Genomic DNA, 19,590 nt, shown 5'->3' on the forward strand with positions numbered 1-19,590 from the left:
CAATGGGTTCCAGGGGTGTTGCTGAGAACGTGGCTAGAAGCGAGGCACCAGCGTAACAAGGGTGCTGCTATCTTGTATAAAGAGGTATCATTTTGGTGCAATTTTATTCGCAGCCCAGCATTACTACCAGGATTTGGGGGCTACGCCAGACAAGCAGACCTCATAGAGCCGCCAGCAGCAGTCATGGCTTCAATATCCGTCGCGATACCAGGCACATTAGGTCCATCTTCCTTACTTGGTGCCTTGGTAGCGGGGCGTCACCGCTCAGTCCGTCAGCAAGCCCGACGTTTGCCAGGGGCAGCGGGTCGTATCACATCCAGCGTCCACTGGGATGCAGCCATTCATCTCAGAACTGGCTACCGTAGCAAGATTTCCAGACATCTTCGTGCGTCGGTGACGCAAGATGTTTGTCGGCTATAGTTGCTATCAGAAGTGGTGGCGTGATAGAACTGTTGATTATTTCTGATGTGTGTGACAAACGTGGGATCTAGACGGCAGTGTCACCATAGCTGAAAGGTGACATTGTTTAACCCAGAAGGACTGGAGAGTCTTTCCAAATTTCAGGGTAACTGCAGGGAACAATAGATGCTCACAGTGTAATCTGTCTGGGCATACTGTGTCGTGCGCATAGTCAGTGTCAGTAACCAGTCTTACGTGACACTGTCATTGTCATAATACAAGGCAACGCGGGGAGTCTATATGGTTAAATATAAAGCGTGGAGTGTAATTTGTTGGTAATTTTTAGTCTATGAGTTGTTGCGTATTTGTATGGTGTATATTATATGTGAGTGATGCGTAAACGTGTCACGACGGCAGCATCAGTGATGCCTTCTCTTTATTGACGGAAAAGGTAGCACTGCAGTCGACAGATAAAACGGTGTTGCAGAGGCAAATTTCACTTAAATACGATCAAATATTATTGCTGCCGTCACCACACCATGAGGTAAATTCAGCTTCCGCTAGCCTAGTCATTTCCTTTCCTGGAAGATCGTGTGAGATTGTGGCATCGTTCGTAGAGGACCTAGGAGATCGGAGGGTATGGGCGGTTTGTCTGATAGTTATTATGGGTGGGAAATGTATGTCCATTGGGAGAGGCGAAAATCTTTGTGAAATGTGTAAAGGCGCTGAGGAATGCAAAGACGTCCGAGCAGTTGAAACCGTGGCTTGAGCGGAGGTATAAGAAGCACGTGAGTGCAAGGTTCTGTTGTGACCAGGCGCAACTTCTTTCATCCCGCCATCACTGTGGATCCTGTGATTGCTCCTCAAACTAGAAGACATGAAGTATTAGTTCACTATATTACATAAATGGATAAAAGAATAGCTTAAATTTGACACGCTTCTTTGTCATAGAAGTGCTGACTAAGAAACAAAATGTTCTCTTAAGGCCCAATGTTCGACATTTACAATAGTACAAGTTCATCTGAAATTTTAACAACTCGTTGACCCTTCCCTATGGTGTTGGCTCCTGTAGCTGAGGTCTCGAAATGGAGCTAAGCTCTTGCATGCTCGACTTATATTGACCTGAGCGTGAGGGCACTGTTATGCTGAGAGGTGTGGCGTGGTCTTCAGGTGTGGACGACATAAACGCATTCTCAAAAAACATGGAGGAACATAGGAAGTACGTCAGCCAGCTCTTTCAAAGGGGATTGGAAGTATGGTCCCTAACCCACACAGTTTTAGAACAAACAGAGTAAAATAAAGTGTCAGTTTTGAGAGCCGAGTCTGTCTAGGGCTTCACTGGCGTTCTTTCTTGCCACAAACATTTGCCACCTGCCATCCTGCATCGTAGCCACTCCTCCACCACAGGAGTCGGCTGGTGAACCATCGTCTGGCAAAAGAAAAGTCGTTTTAGCTTAGTGGCTTACGATGATTGGAGACATCTGTAGCCCCACTTCAAAGACACAAATTTCTATGTACAAGTTCTTTTAAATTACCGCTACCAGTCACAAGCTTTGTCAACTATTGTATAACTTATTTATTTAGCAACGTGTTTCGAGGGTTATACGTCATCTTCAGGCTAAATGGCATTACAAAAACAACTTTACAATAAGGTCAGCTGATGTTACATAGTCTTTTCGTTAATGTTGTGGTCATCCTGTGGAAGAAGAGAAAACTTAGTAAGAGGTGATGACACTTTGGAAACTGGACTGATGTTTGCACGAAAATGTTTTGTAACGATCACTCAATTTTTTTCTTCTGGCGTGGCAGTGTCGTTGTGATGCATTGTGATGTTTACATCTCCATGGCTCTCTTGATCACTGTTTACAAATTATCACTAACATAGCAGTAACTTGGAAACACGATCACAAACAATTCTGTAGTGCAGTGGACAAGATGGCGGTCGAAATACAGCTGGTTTCAATTTGACTATCGATTTGTCGATCTCTGCGGTGTCAGATGTTTACATGTCTTCTGCACGTCTTGTTATAGTACGTAGGTTGACGAAATACATAGCAAATTGAGCACCTGTTACAATATTATTGAACACATCATGATATAAACTATTTACTTTACATATTTCTAAGCTATTGCTGGGGCTAGAGTCATATGACTGTCATGTTATGTATCTTTAATTCTGGGAGTACTGTAGTTAAATTCTAAAAGAAATGTGAATTTTTGAAGTCTGTCATTTCGTTCAGGACATCGTTATTCCCCATTTCTTCCAAGATGTCCATTTTTCATGTCTGTTCTAAATTATGTAGTACTTTGAGATCGTTGTCTAATGTAACACAGTATCCTGTTTCATTTATATTTTTCCTTATAACTGATTTATTCGGTTTGCCAAGTCTGAAACACTCAATGTGTTCTTTAAAGCGGGTTTCACAGTTTATTCCCGTTTGGCCAATGTAATATTTGTTGCAATGACTGCATGTAATTTTATAAATTCCTACTTTGTTAAGTTTCTCTGTGGGATGTGAGATGTCATGTATCAGTTTCTTTTTAAGTTGTTGTTGGTGGCAAAGGTGATCATGATGTCTGTTTTTTCTTTTTTACACAGCTTGGCTACTTTGATATGACACCTAAATATGGTAATGTTATGTACTTTGGTTTTTGGATGTTGTGTGAGGAAGCTGTGTCACATTGTTTATTGTTATTTTTATTTGTGTGTTGTGATAGTGTTTCTATTTCATGTTCGTGATTGCCATTATTACGTGCAATGTATTTGAGAGTGTTCATTTCTGTCTCATAGTCAGCAGCATTAAGTGGGAATTTTTGTGCTCTGTTTAAGAAGGATCGGAATGCAGCTTCTTTATGTGAGTTAGGATGTGTGGAAGATTTATTAATGACTGTGTCTGTGTATGCTGGTTTTGTGTATACATTAATATTTAGGGTTTGGTCTCTGTTACTTATTGCCGTGTTTAGAAAATTAATTTTGCTATCTTTCTCATGTTCTATGGTGAACTGGATGTTTGACTTGGGTCCCTTCTTGCCTGTTGCTCAGCGTAGCGGTCACCTCCTGTTGTAGTTGACAGTGGTCGACCACCACCTCCCTTCGTGGAGCAATGCTTGTGGTTCGGAACGCTCCCCATGAACGTTAAACAATGCTATGAGCAATGCCAGACTATTGGTCTACACTCGTAACACTTCGTCCTTCTCCCAATTTCGTTATGATTCTTTTCCATACGAAATCATCAAAACGATGTCTCCAGACCATCTTGCAACGAAGAAGACCACTGCAGTGCACCTTAAGTGCTCGCTGATTGACATACTCTATCTTTTCCCATTCCTTCAACTGTCTCGTGTCCCATTTGGCACTATAGTCACGCTGATCCCAAGCCATGTGTCGTCCGACTACCTGTGCACGGTTGTTAGATCTATGGCAACATACTCCAGCACTTCCATTCATTTTCCCAGAACAGTTCATAACTCGTACTCTAAGGATACCAACATCCGTAATTCTTTCTATTAATAATTTTTTTTAATTCTTGTTATTTAAGCCACCAGTTTCGGCGCTATATTAGCATCGTCAGACCACTATGCGAAGAACAAATGGAGAGATCCAAACATTGGCACACGTATAGAAGGTACCATATATAATGAAATGGAAACCGTTGACTTCTATTTATTCGACGTGCACACTCCAAACGCACGATAACAACTCGTCATTGTCGTGCGTTTGGAGCGTACACGTCGAATAAAGACAAGTCCATGGTGTCCTGTTCAGTACACAGGGTGTCTTAGATCTTTCGGACCATACTGAAGCAGGTGATAGGGCATCCACAACCGATTATATTGAGACAGGAAACCAATGGTCGGAAATGCATATTTATTGTTATGAACGTTTGAAGTGTACAATGATTAACAAGTACGTAGTTCACATTAGGATGGTCCATAAGTTCATTGCAATTTTGTTTTGCATGTTATTATTTCGATTGCTATGAGTTCATTAATAACTTTTTATATTTGTTGTTCGTGTTGCTACTTGAATTTACATGTGGCCGTTTCGTCGTTTGGAGATAGTGTGGGGAGCAACGGACGCTAGAATGTGGAGTGCCAAGTGGAGAAATCGGAGTATTTTCGATATATTCTTCTGTTTGAGTTCAATAGAGGGGTCACAGCAGCGGAGGTAGCCAGAAATACACACATCAGAAAAAGTTTTGTACCATACCGGTTCCCGGAAATCCTGAAGATAGACGCTGCTGTGGATATTGTATCACAGACACAGTCCCTTTTCTGTTCAGAGATATCACTAAAGCCGCCCAAAGATGTAAATAACCATGCATGAACAGCTTCTATTAGACAGAGGGCTCCTACAGCCGATTACTTTCAGTCCTTCCACCAGGAAGGAGGTACAGGGCTCGGATTTTGTCTGTAGTTCAACCACGCCTAGACAGTCAATACCGCGGTTCTATTGCGTCCTCGTTGTTACTTTGTGCCAGGAAGGGCTCGCAACAACGGAAGTGTCCAGGCGTCTCGGAGTGAACCAAAGAGATGTTGTTCGGACATGGAGGAAATACAGAGAGACAGGAATTGTAGATGACATGCCTCGCTCACGCTGCCCAAGGGCTACTACTGCAGAGGATGACCGCTGCCTACGGATTGTGGCTCTGAGGAACCCTGACAGCAACGCCCACATGTTGAGTAATGCTTTTCGTGGAGCCATAGGACGTCATGTTTCGACTCAAACTGTTCGCAGTAGGCAGCACGATGCGCTGTGAGGTCCACCTTTGCAACCACGCCACCATGCAGCCCGGCACAGATGGGCCCAACTACATGCCGAATGGACCGCTCAGGATTGGTAACACGTTCTCTTCACCGATGAGTGTCGCATATACTTTCAACCAGACAATCATCGGAAACGTGTTTGGGGGCAACCCGGTCAGTCCGAACGCCTTAGATACATTGTCCAGAGAGTGCAACATGGTGGAGTTTCCCTGCTGCTTTGGGGTGGCATTATGTGGGGCCAACGTACGCCGCTGTTGGTCATGGAAGGCGCCGTTACAGTTGTATGATACGTGAACGTCATTCTCTGACCGATAGTATATAACCCTCTTTATTTTTTTTCAAGTTTTTTCTTCTTTTCGTCTTTCTGGACAACTTAGTGGCCAACTGTGCTGCATACTCTGCTTTATCAATGCGAACCTTGTCCATCCGTTCAAGTTCGCTGATGCAGTTTGCTCCAGGATTAACTCCCATATGCTATAGCACTTTCACCCTGCCAATGTTGCCACAATTGAAAGCATTAACAGCTCACTGACCCTTACTTTAGTGTCTTCATTCCAACAAAAACATTTTTTGGTAAGCGAGACCATATAAGATTATCGAACGACTCATTGGAATTTTGAGTCTGACCCTGCAGACACTCCATCAGTAATTTAGGATCTGCCATGTCTCTGTAAACAGGTTTTATGATGTTCATGACTGCTGCTGGGATGGAATGTTTATGGCTGTATGAACTGTTTGAGTACTGGGCATTGCGGTAATTGCACCATGAATAAGGTCGAGGAGGGCAAAGTGGTGGACTGGTTTTTCAGCAGTTGACAGACAGTGAAAAAGGTAGCCCATACTTCCTGGTTTATTTTCAACAAATCCTCGGTATTATTTCTAGTGGCGTTCCCATAATACTGCTGTAGTACATCAATCATTTTGTCTGTCAGCCTACCCTTATAGTTTTACCATCAGCAAGTTTCTTATCTCTCAAACTTTTTTTAACTTTCTCAACCTGGTGCCCATCCTCTTCTGGACGTGACCAACACAATCCAGTTTTGTGGTAATCTTCTCACCATAACTCTGAGCGGCTACCACACTGTTATATGCTTCTGAGTCTCCATCGCCTAAGAATTAGTGTAACACACTCCCCCTTCGTTCACAGATCGACTAAAAATTTCAATAGCTGCAAAGGCCTGCGTACCATAACTTGCTCCTTCATAATTTCTGTCGCAGATATGCTCTTCTTCATTCCCTGATTTACACTTATAACAATGTTTGGTTGAAATCTGGAAATTTATTACCTTTTGCAGTATCCACACCTGTCACCACAGCAACAGAATTCTTACAAATGTAGCCGTGCTTCTGACAAGTGCCATCAAAAGCTACTGATATGTCAGTCAAACCATCATTTATTTCAACAGCTTCGATTGCAGCATCATTCATCGACTCACATGCAACAGATTCCACAGCAGCTCCAATAAATTCTCAATACTTTCGATTTTACAAGGTGGGCGTGGCATATTCATCATGGCACACATTGTTTCTGCTGCAGTGTGTCCTCTGCCAATAGCTCCCAACCCATAAAACCACCTAACATTTACTTCAAAATAATTATCTTTAACTTATCAGAATTCCTAAATGAATGAGTATATTTAGAACTGGCACAATTAATGATAAGTTTCCTAGCTAGCCTATTTGATACCTCACTGTCCTCATATAAACTAACTGGTCCTCTACATATTTTACAACACACACATTCACCTAACACCCTCGTTAAGATGTGTAAATCTATCTGAATACAACCTGACCTACCATTTACATCACTTTCGTTTTGAAGAACTGTGTATCACAACGTTCTACTTTAATCTTCAAAGCACTAGTGGGTGTTTCTCGATATACTGACGAGTTTGCCTGTATTTCCTTGTCCGTAACTTCACACGCTACGTGTTGAACACAATGTTTCCCTTTACTCGAAAATCTATTACCATGAAACTCACGTTTCTTAAAAACACTTCGTTTTGGCGCCATACTTTGTTTTTTGAGAGATAAGTAGGGCCTTGTCCAAGGCATCTCTAAATACTGTCATTATCTCAGTAATTGTTGAAATGTCTGAGGATGTTCATGGACACCCTCCATCCCCCCCTCCCCCCCCCCCCCACATACACACAAACACTAATCACTCTACAGCTCTACAATTCTGTTGACTTCCATCAGCCATTGCCTGATAACAGATACAAAACAAGGCAATACTAAATACAAAACACTGTCAGGTTGAAAACAACGAATCAAACTATTTATCTCCACACATGTAAAAGGCCAAAAGGGATACGGCGACCTTTCGGACATCCTATGCAGAAAGATCTTTGTCTTAATATTGCAGAGAACGTCAAGAAAACTTAAATAGATTTATGAAGTGGTCTCACTGACTAAAATTAGCAGTACGCTGGCTGCAAGAGGCTGGGATCCGAGTTCGAGCTCTAGCCTGTCACTTTTCATTTCAGTGTGTTGTCCTCTAGGAAGCTGTATGCTGTATGTTGAGATAAGATGTGAACTACTACCACGAACAGTGAATAGAAAAGACCTGAATGCCTAAGCTCCGCATTATGTATGAACCTTGAAGTCCCGTAATGAAACTGGAAACGCGATTTTACCGGTAACAATTCACACAATAGACACACACATACACACACACAAAAGGCCCGAGCGTGCACTTACACAACTTAATCGCAACTGAAACTGTTTTTGCATACCTACCACTTGAAAACAGAGCACTAAGTACTAGTTCATCAAGACACTGACTAAGAATTAAGGTTGCCAAACAAGTAAGCTTTCGGCCAAGAAGGCTTCCATTGGAATTAGACAGCATATGCACTCGCACTCACGAAAGTGCAACTCGCACACACATTCATGTGACCACAATGTCTGGCTGCCGGCGCCAGACAGTCTGGGCTCGGCAGCTAGGGACTGTGGTCATGTGTGTGTGTGTGTGTGTGTGTGTGTGTGTGTGTGTGTGAGGTGCATTTGCGTGAGTATGTGTGTGTGTGTGTGTGTGTGTGTGTGTTTTGTCTAATTCCGACGAAGGCCTTTTTGGCCGAAAGGTTACTTGTCTGACAGCCATTTTGTTGTGTCTGTCTGCGACTCAGCATGGTGAGCAGCAATCTATCCTTTTCATCCTGGATTTTCCCTTTTTGACCAAGAATGAAATCAGTGTATGCTTGCTACTTATAGCGACTACCAGTGCCCTTGAGGATGTCCCATCCGGCATGTAGTCACTGATTCTCAGCATGAAAAACTAATTGAAATGTGCACATAATTTATGAATAACATTTCCACTGAATATTCCAGCAAGGTGCCAGATAATTCCGCAGTACATTTAGTAAGCACTGATAGCGGTAGCGGCAGTCGTCGACTTACCTTTCTGCACAAGGAACCTAACTTCATGTTAAAAGACAATACTTATTCCTAAAGTTTTGCAGTTGCAAAACTAATTCAATGAATGACCTTTAATGCATAAGATTAATCACGGGCAGTTATTAGGATCAGCAAATTAACGCAATATGACGGCGAAGCAGCGCAGCATTGTGTCACACACAAATAACAAAGCAATGACTTGGTTTAAATGGAGTTCAAAAAGAATTTCACTGATTAAAATATATATTTTTCCAATGACTACAGTTCATTTTTAAAGCCTATATGGGTCCTCACAAAAAGACAAATATGTATGAATTTCGCAGTGAGCAATGGGAATACTAACTTCAGCGTACACAATATTAAATGTGACAGTAACATTCTATAACTCTAGAGAAGATGAGAATTTCGAATAAATAGCAGCATGGATTGAAAAGATTTAGTTCCAACCGAGCAACCTACGAGTTTCGATTTCGCTATATGGAACAATCCTGCCGCAACTGAAGTCTGACATTGTCAGGAAGGAGACAGCGGTATTAATGTAATTTGCTAAACAAAAGTTTGTTAATGTAATAATCGTTTTTAATGCCTGGACCGTAATTTTCATTATACAAGCAAAATACGATAATTTCGGTTGCTTTCTACAACCGTCTCAGATCGTAATCTCGCAAGCTGCGAGTAATAAAGATGGTAAATGCCTAGTTACAATTTTTAATAACGCAAATGGCAACATTCCTTCTTTACTACTAGCTTCTTATGAGATAATTATCTGAAGATGGTTGTAGAAAGCAACTCAAATTAATCCTAGTGCTTTAACTGTAAAATCAAAATTACGGTCCAGGTAGCAAAAGAGTTTTATGGTTTAGTTAATACTGCAACAACACTGAATGCGGAGTAGTCACGAATAAGCTTTGTGGAAGTTAGGCAAGCAGTTCTGAAATAATCTTAAGAACTTACTTGTACTTCACCATGGCCAGTAACCGAATTACTCTCACCAAATTAATTCATCATTGTAGGATCTCCAGACCAGTTCAGACAGATACCAGACAAAGCCAGGCTTCCTCCCAAGACTGAAATCTTACGCTACAGGAACATAACACAGCAAGGCACATAACCCGAATGGCAGAAGCACATTCAAAGAAGGAACAGGTCGTTGCTTCGAAATTGCGAAAGCTTCCCATTGGCTGATAGACAAACCGACCTCCCAAAGATGGGAAAGTGCCTCAGTGGACATGCAAAGAGATTGCTCGAAGAGCTTATTTCGAGCGTCGAAGCTCAGTATTGTAGAGATACGCAATGTATTGTGAAGATAACTGTCGCGATCTGTGAAACGCAAACTATAGCAGGTAAAAATTAAATTGCTAAATGAACAGGCTAACTTTCAAAGCAAAACTAAGTGATGTCTTCTACGTCTTTGAGGTCGTGGCCAATGAAAACTCTTCGCTGTATTCTCTCTGTCAGAGGAGTCGCAATTGTAGCTTCGTTGGGTAGCAAGTGTGGAGGTTATTTTCTTTCGAAAGTTGTAATCCGCATTACATTGATATTCCAGTTCAAAAATTCGTCTGTTATTATTGTTTGCACCACTATCTCATTTTTTGGTGCCCTTTCCCAAATTCTTCACTGCGGAGTACTTACAGAACCAGCAGAGGTCTGCCATCCACTTATACTTGCCCTTGTGAAATATGACAGAGTATACGAGAGATTTTTACAGATATATTTAGACCATTAAAAGGTAGTATAAAATTTTGTTGCGGTTTTTGAGCGAAAAAGGTAATAAAATGTGTTGCGTATATTACCCAGAGAAATGTTTCAAGTCGTAATCGTAAACCGAACATTCTATTACTGCGTTCGGGGGGAAAATGGTCGACCTTATTGATGCTGCAATGTACGTGGAAAGGCCATGGCGAAGGATGTTTCACACACTACTAAAGATTCATAGCTGTAGGTGACCTGATGGGAGTTACTGCAGGGAATATTTCAGGACCTCACCAGCAATGTCTGAAGCACAGCTGGTTGCACATAGAGTTTACCTTATAAGCTACATATTGTTTCAACATTTTGGGATATCAGTAAACCACAAGTAAATGGGTGATTTCAGAAACCACAGAAGCCCTGAATTCGTATCACATTTTAAGGCAATATTGGTCTTGTCACAAACTAATACGCACTTTGCTAGAAATAAAGCTAGTCTGTGTCCCGAAGATATGGGAACGCAGATAACTTCAATGACTTCAAAAACTACATAAACCTTAGGTGCTTTCTTCCTGCTTCAGTTAATGACTTCACAGTGCTGTGACTCAATATTACACTGGCATGTTCGATATTTACAAATAGAGCGCATGCAACAGTGTACTCACATTATCGTCAGCATCGAAAGTATCTGCTGTCTAGCTGATAATCTGCTGTGAACGGAGCCATCTGACAGTGAGTTATAGTGCAACTGATAATGGAAGTGCGCCAATAAAGAGGACGTGACCCAGTGAACCTGCCGTTGCATTCCATTTCCTGTTGTTTGAATGAAGAAACATTTCAAGAAATATAACTGTGTGCTGTGTCAAGAAGGACATGAAGCAAAAACCAATAAATTTGATAAATTTTGGAGAGACTAATACAACAAAAATCCTTTAGTTGTGCAGTCATTGAGAAAACTCTTTCCTGCTCAACGGAAAGGTAAACTTTCGGCTAGTAAATATACGAAAATTTAATGATGATTCATGATACAACTTACGACAATACAAATTCTATTTATTAAAAAGTTTATGCAAAAATACTGCCTTAACCTCGGAACACCTTGCTTCCCAGCTCACTGTGCTATGTTTATGGGGCTGTTCCGATGGACAAATAATAATAATAATAAATTGGATGATGTGAAATAAAAACTAAAATAACGCTGCGAAAGATGACGTTTTTCTAAATTTATCAGTTTCACTTAATCTTTTTCAATTATTTCTCTTACTTTAAAAAATATACAGTTTGACTGTATGACTTCCTCCCCAAGACAATTCTGTCCAAATGTCATTCAGTGCAAAAAATATATAAGTTTTTATTCAAAATGTTTTTAGGAACTGTAAATGAAACCGAATTCAGAAGTTCTTAACAGAAGGTGTGTACGTATGTATAATCAGTTTACAGACACAGAAAAAATGATGGTATTATTTTTCAATTTAGGTTTCTTTGTTATCCAGTAAAATTTGCCAACACACACTTACGTCGTTTCTGCAGTAATCATTTTAATTATACAGGACGAATATTAATAAAACCGACAAACTGCAGGGACGGATTCCTGACTGGAAGGAGGAAAATTAGACCTATGAATACGTGTGCAGAAATGTGTCGTTGCCACGGTAAATGGCGTTGATGAATGAAAATTCCTCTGACCTTATGCCGTTTGTTGAAGGCTGTGTGATGAACGTAGCACACTGCAAGCAGTAGCATGGTCCAGTATTCCCGTCGGAAACAAGCCGAGATGATATTTGTGTACGGCCAGGCAGATGGAAACGGTCTACAGGCAAAACCTGGTCGTCCATATTTGGTGTGCGCACATTTAACTGCCTTCCTGCAAATTCATCTGTCTGGAAGGACCCATGATCCCAAACACGCCAGAAAACGGCTTCAGATATTGTGTGATGTGGTTGGTGTCTGTGATGGTACCCATTTTTATGTAACTGAGCTGTCTCTCGACAGTTCCTACCTGCTTGGCCATACACAAACACGATCTGGCCTTGTTCCGACATGAATACCGATCGATACACAGTCATCTGCGTCAATCACACAGCCTGCAACACACAAGGAACACGTGGAACGTGGTCAGAGGAACTTTCGCTCGGCAGTGCCATCTACAGTGGCAAGGATGCATTTCCGCACACATTTCCATTCAGGAATATGTCCCTGCTGTTAGTCCCTTTTATTGATGTTCGCCCTGTGTATACGTTATATTTTATGAAAGTTGTGTTTGAATAAATTTACAACAATCCTTCAGTCAGTCTGCATGGAGTGGAGTATCATCATATCTGTGACATGTTCGCAGCAGTATTAGCACTACTGCAACGAGCAAGATAGAATTCTGTTCCATGTGTAGAATCGCTGCATTCTCCGATATGTTTGATGTCAGTAGAGTGTTCGCTTGGTTTTTAAACGATGTGACAAAATGCAATAGACTCAGGATTCCTTCACCAGTGCTTCATATCGGCTAATAACGTAAACCAACTTGTTCTATAACTTCATTGACACGTTTTGGACAAGACTCAACATCAGACTATCAGAAGAAAACTTGATACGTAATATACACTGAAGTGGTCACTCTAATAGTACTGGTGAACCACTTGATACGTTACTTTGTTTCAAGATTGTTTCTTATTGTGATGAGGGGCCATGCCCAAAATACGACGTTAAAGTTTTTACATGAAGTGGATTAATCAACGACATGATGCAACACGTGAGCATGTAATCATAATATGGCTGTAGGCCTGCTGCGTCACCTCATGTGACAAGTTAATGATATCTCAGTAGATTACCGTTACCAATATTATCTGATGATATTGTTCTTCTCATTATATCTATGTCCTTTATCTTGTATCTGTCTGCTCCCGGTAGCAGAGAGGTCAGCGTGACAGAATGTCAATCCAAAGGGCCGGGTTCAATTCCCGGCTCGGTCGGAGATTTTCTCGGCTCAGGAAATGGGTGTTGTGTTGTCCTAATCATCATCTTTTCATCCCTATACACGCGCAAGTCGTCGAAGTGGCATCAAATCGAAAGACTTGCACCCGGCGAACGGTCTACCCGATAGGAGGCCCTAGTCACCCGACCGCTGATCGTGTATCTGATGAGACTCAAGAAGAAATGGCATTCTACACTGATGACCAAAAGCATTATGGTTAAAAGGTAGATAAAGCTCGGCTTCTGGCTCTAGACAAGCTAACTGAGCCCGGCCGACCGCCATTTCATTCTTAACCAATAGCAGGATCGGATGTGGTATGAAGGGGTATGTGGTCAGCACGCCGCTCTCTCGGTCGTTGTACAGTTTCTTGGCCTTGGAGTCGCTGCTAAGCGGTCTTGTAATACCTCAGTTGGTTTCATGAAGCTGAATCTTAATAGGATATTGCTCCATCTTTGGTAAGTAATACCATATCGATTCTGTGTGACAGATTCCGCCAAATTATTGTAGGTCTCTGGTGGTACCTATATGGTATCAGATATCCATGCACAGGTCACAGAGTTCCCGCAAATTACGGGTCTCTGGTCTGTGGCGGTGGAGCTTGCACTCGATAGTTTCCCATAGTGTTCCATAGGGTGCAGATCTGTCGAATTTGGTAAGCAAGACATCAATGTGAGTTCATTACCATGCTCCTCAATCACCTGCAACATGATTCTGGCGTTGTGATATGGACAGCTACACTGCTCGAAGATGCTCTTCCTGTAGGGATAGATATCAGTCATGAAATGAAGCAGGCTGCTGTAAACAACTCCGAAAGCAACATCCAGCAATCACTGCTTTCGCAGATAGACCCTTATGTGCAGCCTTTACCACCAGTGGCATCGCATTCTGCAAACTACAACTGTAAGCGAAGGTCTGGGAAGACCCCACACTCCGAGGATGCACGTCACCTGGAGGAATGCTGTGACCATGCCCAATTACATTCAACTTTCACTTCGACTCTGCTTTGAGCTGGCTACCTTCTCTGGTCTGAGTAGATGGAAATTGGGGCTGCCTCCCCAATAGGAGTCAAGCCCAGCAATTTCCATCTGCTACTGCCAAAAACATTTCCCCGAACCACCTTCAATCAAATGAAGCTCTGTCTAATCTGGTAAGGAAGACATCAATGTGAGTTCATTACCATGCTCCTCAATCACATGCAACACGATTCTGGCGTTGTGATATGGACAGCTACACTGCTCGAAGATGCTCTTGCTGTAGGGGTAGATATTAGTCATGAAATGAAGCAGGCTGCTGTAAACAACTCCGAAAGCAACATCCAGCAATCACAGCTTTCGCAGATCGACCCTTATGTACAGCCTTTACCACCAGTGGCATCGCATTCTGCAAACTACAACTGTAAGCGAAGATCTGGAAAGACCCCACAGCCCCAGGATGCACGTCACCTGGATGAATGCTGTAACCATGCCCGATTACATTCAACTTTCACTTCGACTCTGCTTTGAGTTGGTTACCTTCTCTGGACTGAGTAGATGGAAATTGGGGCTGCCTCCCCAATAAGAGGCAAACCCAGCAATTTCCATCTACTACTTCCAAAAACTTTTCCCCCAACCATCTTCAATCAAATAAATAAATTTAAATGAATGTAATGGACAAATCTAATTTTGAAAAATTACAAATTTTATCAAATATGAACTGATTTATGAAATCATTTAATTGTAATTTTTTGACCAAAAATGAATTGGTTTAGTAATCAGCTAACTTTAAATTTCTAACAGATTAAAACTTTAATATAACCTTGCACATGAAAACACTTAAGTTTAATAAGATGCCCTTTTTCAAAGAAATCAGTAAATTTCTTGATTCATCATTTTTAAAAACCTAATACAAATTTTATGTTATAAATTATAACAAAAAATCTAGTATTGAACACATTTTTCTATTTTTTAACTCTAATAAATTCTTATTTTTCATTTTTCAAAAAGTGTACCAAATAAATACTTATAAATTATAACAAAATTGTACAAAACTAGTTTTACCAAAACTAGTATTCAATTCATTTTTCATTTTAATGCATTTTTATTAGTTGCTTGTAAATAAATACGCAAATAAAAAACCGTTAAAAAATTAGTGAACTGGAATTAAACTTCTAATGTAGTATTACAAACTGTGAATATATAAATACTAAATATAGTAAAAGAATTTATTTAGAACTCAATAATGAATTTAAAATTATTTTGCCAAAAAGGTACAATATACTAATTGATGAATATGAATTTTAATATTTTAAAGAAGCAAACACTAAACTAAAATACATAGGAATAAATAATAATATGTTATATGAACTAGAATTCATTAATATATTTCATGTGCTTAAAGCTCATGTCTTTCTTAAGGGTATCTTCACTGTAAAAGAACTTTATGAATTTTTAAAGCAGAAAATGTAAGGGGTATTTTCAAGCAAAGAATGCTAATTTAATTACATTTATAATGAAACAATAAGAAACAGAAAAATTGAGAATCCGTTACTTTTTCCTAATATTGGTATTAATGATGATGAAATTTTTGAATCTAAACCTTTTAGAAGAACAGTTAATAATTGTTGTAAAAGCATTTAAAAAGATTAGAAACTATAAATTTCGAAAATAATTTGAGCTCAATTGCGTGTAATCGATTCTTAAATGCTGTAAAACCAAAAATTATGAAAGTAGTTGAGGAAAATTAAAATTCATTTAATGGTTTGAAAATAAAAATTAATTTAGTTTGTCAGTACGAAATGTAGACAAATAACAAAGTTATGGAATATGGACATCAAACTCAAAGCTATAGGATTACTACACAAACAGATATATGTAAAAAATAAGATGAGGAAAAAACGAAATTTTAACAAAATCTCAAATTTTTGAACTTGAGGATCAGGATGGACATTAAACAGAATTATTAGAATATGATTAGCGATAGATATAGTAGATATATTCCTTTGAGAGGTTCATCTTACATCAAATTACCAGAAAGAATATAAGAAAAACATGTTTGTATTGATGTTAAAAATTAAGATCAAAACATTTTTATGGGCTATAGGTTCAGCATTAAATCCAGTGGATTTAATGTGAAAAAGCAGATAGAACAAGCAATTATAAAGAATTTGTTATGAAATTTGAGAAAAAATTACCTTACATCTCATTTTCTGTTAAAATTGATGACATTCAGAAAATAGAGACTAAAATTACCTTTCCTTGACGTCTTGGTCAAGAGAAGGGATGACGGCACCCTAGGTCATGGGGTGTATCGGAAGACAACGCACACTGATCTGTATTTGCACGCAGACAGCTGCCACCACCCTTCACAGAGTAATGGGGTACTTAAAACTCTAGTACATAGGGCGCGCACTATCTCTGACGCAGAGAGTCTACCCCAGGAATTAGAACATCTGAGAACTGTATTTCGAAAAAATGGGTACTCAGAGTGGCAGATTCAACGTGCCCCCCGCCCAACCACTACAGCGCAACCTATGGAGATGGATGAAATCACGAGGGAGGAGGTAGGACTGCGTTTATTCCATATACGGGCGCACTCTCGGGGAAAATCGCCCGCATTTTGAAGGAACACCGGGTCGGAACTGTGTTTTGTCCACCGAATGAAACTCGTGCACTGGTGGGGAGCGCCAAAGATGACTTCGGTTTGAGGAAGGCCGGCGTGTACCAGAATCCGTGTGAATGTGGCAAGTCGTGTATATTGGTCAGACGATGCATACCGTCGAGGATCGATACCGTGAACACCAGAGGCACACTCGACTGATGTATCCGAGCAAGTTGGCGGTCGCTGAACATTGTTTGTCGGAAAATCACGCTATGGAGTATGAACGCACAAGGATTCTGGTACAGACGTCGAGATACTGGGACAGCGTTGTTAGAGAGGCCATCGAAATTCGCACCAATGATGACCTCATAAACCGTGACTGTGGCTATAATCTTAGCAAGGCTTGGGAACCAGCGATTGGGTTAATCAAGAGTAAATCGAGCAAGCGTATAGTTGTGACGACCAGACAGACCAGAGCCATCACACCGACGTCATCTCAGACGCCGTCGCAATCTGTTCCACCGCGCGACCGTGGCGTGGGGCGCGGACGGTGGAGGGAGTGCGCCGCGGGCGGAGGGTATTTAAATCAGCCGCCGCCACGACCGAACCCAGTTCCCCCTGAGCAGCCATAACGTACGGATCTCCGTACCGGCACGTTCACAGGAGCTCAGTCCGTCAGTTCACCTGATAATGGCGACATGTATGATCGCCGAAATTTTGTGCCCGTTGGACACTGTAGACCGGCAGTACACCCGTGGATATTTTGATTAAGCGCATAAAGGTTCAAGGGTATTATGCTGAAAAGTATAAAAATTATTGTTTAGTAAAAATAAACACTTTTTTCTCCAGACTAATTTTTCTCTTTGATTATTGAATGACCCTCATATAAATGGACACTGCAATGATCAAGTTAAATATATAGGAATAAATTGTTATAAAATTTTTATTAAATGTATGAAAAAAGGTGAAGAAATTGGAAGAAATTATTGTTAAACTGAAGAAATGAGACCACTGACACCTGAAGAACACTCAAGAGATAATAAATCTAAAATTCCTTCATTATGTAGCAAACATTATAAGAAAAGTAATAAAAAGTTCATCACCATGAACATTTGACCGGAAAAATATACATATCCATTATGTAATAACTGTAATTTATAATTAAAACATCCTAATTATGTGCCAATTTATTTACATAGTATACAGCTGTGATTCTCATCATTTTCTAAGAACTTGGTAATTACAAAGAAGAAATATATTTAATAGCAAATAATGAAGATAGATATGTTTATTTTGGTAAAAAAAAGAGAAGTTAAAAATGAGATCTACTGATACATAAACATTTTTTTGTATGTCTATAATTTTGATAGTAGGTCTTGAGGACAATGGCTCTTTACTATTGTGAGAAAATGAGACACCTACGTCATTAAGTTGCAGTTCATTTCAAAATTGGACAGTGGGTTTTTCAACCCATTGCCTATGTTGCTAAAGGAAAAAAAATTGTGACAAATTACCAGGGTCCATACAAAGTTGTCGAAATCACATCACCAGTGAATGTCAAGTTACAGTTACCCATAAAAACAACAATTGTTCTTGCAATCCGGTTCAAACCTTTTAAGGGAGTAACAGATGTAATGCCACCAACGACAGAAGTCCCGTTCCGAAGCATGCTGGACTGCAGAAACAGAGGACCGCTGATTTACCAACACAGAAATGCACTTGGCCCCATATTGGCAGTTGACAGTTGGAGTGCTGACACCATGGTTTTCCGATAGTCTGCGTAACCAGTTATGTTTGGCACTGACACGGTACATATAGGGATTATGTCGACCCCTTCAACATCAACTACTGTCTGAAGATGGTGCACTCAGGCGCCGAAACTGATAGTTACAAAATAAATAAAATCATAAGGATGGTTGTAAGCGATTCAGTTCTCCATAAATTTAAAGTTAACATTTCAAGCCTTGATAAACTTTCTTGAAACTTAAGAATGAATCGAATGATAAATAGTAACAAAATTTTTGTGGAGATGTAAGAAATTTAGTAAGTAAAAAAGGAGTTTATTCTGATGATTATATGGGAAAAATCTGAAGAAACAAAATTTCCACTGAAAGAAGAATTTTGAAATAAAGTAAATGAATTTGATACTAGTGAATGAGCTTACAATCACGCCAAACTAATTTGGAAAAATGTGACATAAAAATTTAGGAGAATATAATCATTTACGTTTTAAAACTAATGTTTCATTATTAGCTGATGTTTTGAAAGTTTTTGAGAGACTTAGATAAAAGTTAGTGATTGGTATTTTACAGCACTAGGTTTAGCTTGCCATTCAACGTTAAAATGGTATGATATGAGTTTAACAGCTGGAAAAGAAATAAGAGGAGGTATATCACGATGTTGTAAAATATATGTTAAAGCTAATAATAAATATATGAAAAATTCTGATAAAAATATTATATCGAATTCTGTAGTATATTTAGATGCAGATACTTTATATGTATGTGCTATGTGTCAATATTTACCATATAGAGGTTTTAAATGGCATAACACTGCCTCATTTGATTCAAATTAAATGAGTGAAATTTCTGACTCTTCTGAAATTGAGTATATTTTTGATGTAGATTAAGCATACATCACTGACACGTTGTACCAGTTGATGTCAAGGCGTGTTATTGACATGTCTGCTTTCTAGCAGGAGACACGTAAACTGTAAGCTAGAAGAGTTTCTCACTTCTCCCGCTTTCGAAATGTTACTGAATGCTAAATCAGTGGAAGATATCGCTCAGGGATGTCAG

Source organism: Schistocerca piceifrons, chromosome 5, assembly GCF_021461385.2.
Source record: "Schistocerca piceifrons isolate TAMUIC-IGC-003096 chromosome 5, iqSchPice1.1, whole genome shotgun sequence".
Taxonomy (NCBI): domain Eukaryota; kingdom Metazoa; phylum Arthropoda; class Insecta; order Orthoptera; family Acrididae; genus Schistocerca; species Schistocerca piceifrons.